Source organism: Leucopleurus acutus, assembly GCF_964270905.1.
Source record: "Leucopleurus acutus genome assembly, chromosome: 1".
NCBI lineage: Eukaryota > Metazoa > Chordata > Mammalia > Artiodactyla > Delphinidae > Leucopleurus > Leucopleurus acutus.
The window spans coordinates 85,232,935-85,240,921 of NC_139142.1; positions in this window are offsets into that span (position 1 = coordinate 85,232,935).

The following is a 7,987-nucleotide window of genomic DNA, read 5'->3' on the forward strand; positions in this document are numbered from 1 at the left end:
ACTAAGTCTCAGGATGCTTTCATTTATATCAGTAGTAGAACTACCCTTGGCTTATTTTCAGACTTAGGGTTCTCTTTTGCTTTTTTTTTAAATTTTTTAAATTTTATTTTATTTATTTTATTTTTGGCTGCGTCAGGTTTTAGTTGTGGCATGCGGGATCTTTGTTGTGGCGCCCAGGCTCTTTGCTGCAGCCTGCGGGCTTCTCTCTAGTAGTGGTGTGCGGGTTTTCTCTCTCTAGTTGTGGCGTGCGGGCTCCAGAGCACATGGGCTCTTGAATTTGTGGCACACGGGCTCTCTAGTTGAGGCACGAGGGCTCAGTAGTTGTGGCGCGCAGGCTCAGTTGCCCTGCACCAGGTGGGATCCTAGTTCCCCAACCAGGGATCAAACCTGCGTCCCCTGCACTGGAAGGTGGATTCTTTACCACTGGACCACCAGGGAAGTCCCCTCTTCTGCTTTAAATGGATGCTTCAATATTTTTATACTGTCCTATTCTCTGTATCACTGGAGTTCACTCATCCTTGTATTCATCACACTCTTAAAGGCAAGAAGACCTTAACATAGTGGATGAGTTAAGTAGTTGTTCATAAGGAAACAGGATCATTACCCAGAACTACCCTGCTAAGAAAACATGTCTTGAAGCCTATTCTGCTGACCTTTGCAAATGGGTTATAGAAGAGTGGTCATAATTTCTTGAACATTGCCTAGACTCTTTAAGCAAAACTTTTAGTTGTATTTCATTAGAAATCTGTTCAAGCCCAGCCTTGGTTTCAAACATCTTACTAAGCTTCGTCATGTATTGTCAAACTTATATATATGAGTATATGTGTGTATATATATACATATATATGTGTATATATATATATTTTTTTACATCACATATGTCACAATTATTGATACACCTGGTTGTTTTGGGTTTTATTTTTGCTTTTTTGACTTTTATGTCTTTTTCAAAATAAAAAAATAAACCTGAGATTTTTAACTAAAATTTTGTGGCTCTTGTCTGAATCCTATATGATTAAAAGGACAGATTCTTTATTTAATATACACAGTTAAAGTGTAAGCATACAGGTTATCTGACTCACAAAAGCTTGAGGTAAGTTGAGACAGGTCTACTACAAAGAGAAAAGCTAATTTAGTCTGTGCTAGAGTCAATAAGTGTGCATCAGTTTTTTTTTCCTCCGCTTCTAGATATGTGGATAAAAACAAACAAAAATAACTCTGAATGTCTTTCTATTTAACACCAGAAGTTGTGTGAGATTTGTGAATTCACTTCCAACATAATAATGATGCCACTTTATGAAGACTATTCTGAAGGAATTGAGATGCTACCTGGTTTTTCCAGCATTTTTCTTACTTTACTCCTTGCTCTGATCTGTGACTCTGCCAGCCTGACCCCTGTTATCCTCTCAAACCTCCATAAAGTTAGGAAAATAGTCTGAGGAATAGGAAAACCCAAAGGGTTTCTTGACATGCAAAATATAGAGTTTAGATATTAATAAAACTAATCAATGTATTGTGGAATTTCCTGAGATGTAAAATGAATTTATGTAAGAGATTTATTCTACAATTTGGGGAATCTACTCATGTAATTGAGTTTACTTTAAATTAGTTCAAGATAAGCAGATCACGTTCTAGAGTTCTTTTAATTTTGCCTTTTCTTTTTCCTTTTTCACCATTTCCAAGTTATATTTTCTCTTCTCCTTTTGGAAATACCTCATAAATATTTGTAGGAAAAATCTACATTAGGATGTGGTAGGAGCAGGAGTCCCATTAGCAGTTTATGAACTTTTCCTGGGAGACTATAGACCTCTGATGTTGCTCAACCAGAATTTAGGGTAAAAAAATAGGAGTCAAATATCTTACTTGAGACTTTGAATCACTTTATTTTCTTAATGTGGAAGGCTAGTAAAAGTCATTCATTTCTTGAAGGTTGTGGTGAGATGACATTTTCAAGGAGACCCTACACAAACTCTGAATATGCTTCCTTATCAAAAATCAATTTACCTCTAGAGGGCAACATACACTATTTTTTTGGGGGGAGCTGTCTCAGGTCTTAGTTGTGGCACGTGGGATCTTTGCTGAGGCATACGGGATCTTTCGTTGCAGGGCGCAGGCCTCTTTCTAGTTGTGGGATGCGGGGTTTTTTCTGTTCGCTAGTTGTGGCGCTTGGGCTCTGTAGTTTGCGGCACACGGGCTCTCTATTTGAGGCGTGCAGGCTCAGTAGTTGTGGCACGCAGGCTCAGTTGCCCTGCGGCATGTGAGATCTTAGTTCCCCGACCAGGGATCGAACCCGTGTCCCCTGCCTTGGAAGGCGGATTCTTTACCACTGAACCACCAGGGAAGTCCCATATACTTATTTTTGATCAGTAGATGCTAATAAAGTTTTCTGTAACTTAACATTTTCTTTTCTGAGTCTTAGCTTTTGTGGGACATAAAAATTTACCTTGGTCAATGAAGATTTACTTGAAAAACTGCTGGATGGAAGTCTTTCCGTAGAATACCTGACGGTAGGTGGGAATCATGGAATAGGATATCAGTAATCTGAACTGCCTTATCTCCCCAAGCTCATCTTAATCTTATATTCCTCTCTCCATCTCCACCCCCAAGTTCAGGAGATTTAGAGACAGGGCTTGTCTTTAGCTACTACAATATGGAGAGTAATAGCAAAGGCTTTAGAATTATACCTGGTTTTGAATCCAAGTTCCACCATTTACCAGCCCTATGTTCTTCCTAACTTATTTAATATCCGTCTTACTTTCCTCATCTCTAAATGAGATGATAACAGTACCTACTTCATGGATTCTTGGGAAAATTAAGTGAGATAATGCATAAAAAACAATCAGTTCCTAGTACACAATAATTGAAAGTCATTGCTGTTATTAGTTATAACCAAAACAAAGATGGCTTTGGTAATTCCCTTTCTAAGCTATTCCTTTTATTCCTTCAGGCAATAAGTTCCAAAATATGAGTTAGATATGGTGGAACTTAGTTAAAGAGACTTTTCTGGGTTTCCTGAAATTTTACCATGTAAATCATGGTGAGGTCACTCTAAGGAGTCAAGAGGGAGAGAGCTAGCTTGGTTAAATCACAGAACAGTGTAACTTCACTTACAACAGAGGAAATTCAGATGAAAACTTCTGAGTTATCATTTCTCACCTATCTGATGGGCATAAATTCAAAAGTTTGTTGAGATACTCTGTTGATGAGGCTGTGGAAATACAGGCATGCTTAGCATTGCTGATGGGAATGCAAAGATCAGTCATATGGCCCCTACAGAGGAGAATTGGGGAATATTTAGCTTAATTACATAAGCATTTCCTTTTGGACTCAGCAATTCTATTTATAGGAACTATTGCAAAGATATACTGGCAAAAATAAGAAAATATGTATGCACATGGCTATTCATACCAGGAATATTTCTGATAGCAAAAGACTGGAAACAACCAAATTTGCAGTTAATCAGGGAGTGATAATATAAACCATGGACATCCACACTGTAGAGCACTATGCGGTTGTAAAAGGGAATGAAGTATATCTATATTTACTGACAAGGAGTGATCTACAGGATCCACTGTAAAGTATAAAACAAAGTCAGAATCAGGAATTCCCTGGCTGTCAGTGGTTAGGACTCGGCACTTTCACTGCTGTGGCCAGGGTTCAATCCCTGGTCAGGGAATTAAGATTCCGCAAACTGCACAGTGCGACCAAAAACACAAACAAAAAAAACAAAGTCAGAATTGTATGTATGATATGTTACTGCTTATGTAAGAAAGGGGGGAGATAAAAAAATATATATATATATACAAAACTAAAAAGCATGGTTACCTATGGGGGAGAGAGGCAACAGGGTAGAAGCAACAGGGTAAGAAGCTAAACTTCTGAATAGATCTCGTTTTGTAAATTTGACTTTGGAACCAGGTAAATACATAATTATAAAACAAAATTAAAGGATTCCTAACATTGATAGAAAAATGAAACATTTGACTATATATCAAGATGGTGGCCTAATCAAACTGAGAGTAATTATTTCAAATGACTTTAAAATTCAGTAAATTTGACTGAATATTCCTAGTGAGCTATTCCCTATGAACAAAAAAACTCCAAAAAAATAAACTGTTTTCAGTACTCTTCTTATTGATGGTATTATTATTATCATTATTACTCAGAGACTGTGAGTATACCATGAGTTAAAGCAAATGACTAATTATGTTGATATAGTTAGGATAGCAGTATATGTTATGGAAGACAGTATTTATACTCTTTTTTGGAAACTTTTTGATTTTATTTAAGTATAGTTGATTTACAGTGTTGTACTAATTTCTGCTGTACAGCAAAATGACTCAGGTATACACATATATATTTTATATATACATAATGGAAAACAATATTTTATATTCTTTTCTATTATGGTTTATCCCAGGAGATTGGATATAGTTTCCTGTGCTATAGAGTAGGACCTTGTTGTTTGTCCATTCTATATGTAATAGTTTGCATCTACTAACCCCAAACTCCCAGTCCATCCCTCTCCCTCCCCTCCTCCCCCTTGGCAACCACAAGTCTGTTCTCTATTGGGAAACAGTATTTATAGATGTAAGATTTCAATGAGACTAAAAACTCTGTGGTCCTGAATTTGAATTAAAAGTATGTATACAGCAACTATACTTCAATTTTAAAAAATATAAATAAATAAATACATTTTAAAAACTATGCAAGTGGAAAAAAGGCCTTAAATCAATGACAAACACAATAGCAACAAGCACCAAGATTATAGTCTCTGAAAAGCAATTCATACTAAAAGGAACCACATTATGCTGTACAGTACATCCCCATGATTTGTTTATTTTATTAATTTTTAAAATATTTATTTATTTATTTATTTATATTATTTTATTTATTTTTGGCTGCGTTGTGTCTTAGTTGAGGCACGCGGGATCTTTGTCGAGGTGTGCGGGATCTTTCATTGCGGTGCGCGAGCTTCTCTCTAGTTGTGGCGTGTGGGTTTCTCTTCTCTAGTTGTGGCACGCAGGCTCCAGAGCACGTGGGCTCTGTAGTTTGTGGCACACGGTCTCTCTAGTTGAGGTGCACGAGCTCAGTACTTGTGGCGTGCGGGCTTAGTTGCCCTGCAGCATGTGGGATCTTATTTCCCTGACCAGGGATTGAACCTGCGTCCCCTGCATTGTAAGGCAGACTCTTTACCACTGGACTACCAGGGCAGTCCCGACTTGATTATTTTATAACTGGAAGTTTGCACCTTTTGACCACCTTCACCCATTTCTCCCACCCCCGACCCCTCACCTCTGGCAACCACCAATCTGTTCTCTGTATCTATGGGCTTGATTTTTTTCTTTCTTTTTTTTAAGTTTAAATTTTTATTTATTTATTTTCTTAATTTTGAGCTTGATTTTTTTGTTTGTTTTTCGTTTTGTTTTAGATTTCACACACAAGTGAGATCATAGAGTATTTGTCTTTCTCTGTTTTATTTCACTTAGTGTAATGCCCTTGAGGTCCATCCATGTTGTTGCAAATGGCAAGATTTCATTCTTTTTTATACTACTGAGTAATATTCCACTGTGTGTGTGTGTGTGTGTGTGTGTGTGTGTGTGTGTAACATATCTTGTTTATCCATTCATCCATCAATGGACACTTAGGTTGTTTCCATATCTTGGCTATTGTAAATAATGCTGCAATGAACATGGGGTTGCATATACCTTTTCGAGTTAGTGGTTTTGTTTTCTTTGGATAAATACCCAGAAGTGGAATTGCTGGATCCTATGGTAGTTCTATTTTTAATTTTTGAGGAACCTCCATACTGTTTTCTATAGTGGTTGCACCAATTTACAATGCTACCAACAGTGCACAAAGGTTCCCTTTTCTTCACATCCTTGCAAACACTTGTTGTAGCTTGCTTTTTTTTATAATAGCTATTCTAACAGGTGTGAGCTGATGATCTCATTGTGGCTTTGATTTGTATTTCCCTGATGATGGTGATGTAGAGCATCTTCTCATGTACCTGTTGCCCATCTGTCACATACCTGTCAGCCACTTGTATGTCTTCTTAAGGAAAATGTCTATTCATTTTTAATTTAAAAACTCCACTTTTTAATTGAATTTGTTTTTTGGTTTTTTTTTTTTTTTTGGTCTATTGAGTTGTATGAGTTTTTAATATATTTTGGATATTAACCCCTTATCAGATACATGATTTGCAAATATTTTCTCCCATTCTGTAGTTTGCTTTTTCACTTCTTTGATGGTTTCCATAGCTGTGCAAAAGCTTTTTTAGTTTGATGTAGTCCCACTTGTTTATTTTTCCTTTTGTTGTTTTTGATTTCAGCGTCAGATTTTAAAAATCATCACCAAGACTTAGGTCAAGGACTTCCCTGGTGGCGCAATGGTTAAGAATCTGCCTGCCAAGGCAGGGTACAAGGGTTCAAGTCCTGGTCTGGGAAGATCCCACATGCGGAGCAACAAAACCCATGTGCCACAACTAAGGAGCCTGCACTCTAGAGCCTGCGAGCCACAGCTACTGAGCTCGCATGCCACAACTACGGAAGCCCATGCACCTAGATCCTGTGCTCTGCAACAAGAGAAGCCACCTCAATGAGAAGCCTGCACACAGCAATGAAGAGTAGCCTCCTCTCGCTGCAACTAGAGAAAGACTGCATGCAGCAACGAAGACCCAGCAAGGCCAAAAATAAATAAATAAAAAATAACTAAATTTATTTAAAAAAAAAGACTCAGGTCAAGGAGCTTAACGCCTATGTTATTAGGGATTTTATGATTTCAGGTCTTATGTTCAGGTCTTTTTGAGTTAACTCTTGTGTATAGTATAAGATAATGGTCCAGTTTCATTCTTTTGCATGTGGCCACCCAGTTTTTCCAACACCATTTATTGAAGAGACTGTCTTTTTACCATTGTATATTCTTTGCTCTGTTTTCATATATTCTCTATTCCGTTCTGTTGATCTATGTGTCTGTTTTTATGCCAATACCATACTGTTTTGATTACTATAGCCTTGTAATATAGCTTGAAATCAGGGAGTATGATGTCGCCAACTTTGTTGTTCTCAAGATTTCTTTGACTATTCAGGGTCTTTTGTGATTCCATTACAAATTTTAGAAATTTTTTTTCTATTTTTGTGAAAATGCCTTTGGAATTTTGATAGGGAATGCATTGAATCTGTGGATTGCTTTGGGTAGTATGGTTATTTTAACAACATTAAGTCTTCCAATCCATGAGTATGGAAAATTTTTCCATTTATTTGTCTTCTTCAATTTATTTTATTAATGTAGTATTCAGTGTATAGGTCTTTCACATCCTTGGTTAAATTTATTCCTAGGTATTTTATTCTTTTTGATGCAATGTAAATGGTATTTAAAAAAAATTTTGTCTTTCTAATAGTTTGTTATTTGTGTATAGAAATGCAAGATTTTGTATCCTGCAACTTTAGTGAATTCTTTTATGAGTTTTTTTTGGTGGAGTCTTTAGGGTTTTCTATATATAATATCATGTCATCTGCAATTAGTGACAGTTTTACTTCTTCCTTTCCAATTTGGATGCCTTTTATTTCTTTTTCTTGCCTAATTGTTCTGGCTAGGACTTCCAATACTATGTTGAATAAAAGTAGTGAGAGTGGGCATCCTTGTCTTGTTCCTGATCTTAGAGGAAAAGCTTTCAGCTTTTCACCTTTGAGTATGATTATGATGTTAGCTGTGGGCTTGTCATAAATGGCCTTTATTATGTTGAGGCACATTCATTCTATACCTAATTTGTTGAGAGTTTTCATCATGAAAGGATGTTGAATTTTGTCACATGATTTCCTGCATCTATTGAGATAATCATATGATTTTTATCCTTCCTTTTGTTAATGTGGTGTGTCACATTGATTGATTTGAAGATGTTGAACCATCTTTGCATTACTGGAATAAATCTCATGTGATCATGGTGTATGATCCTCTTAATGTATTGTGGAAATAGGCTTGCTACTAT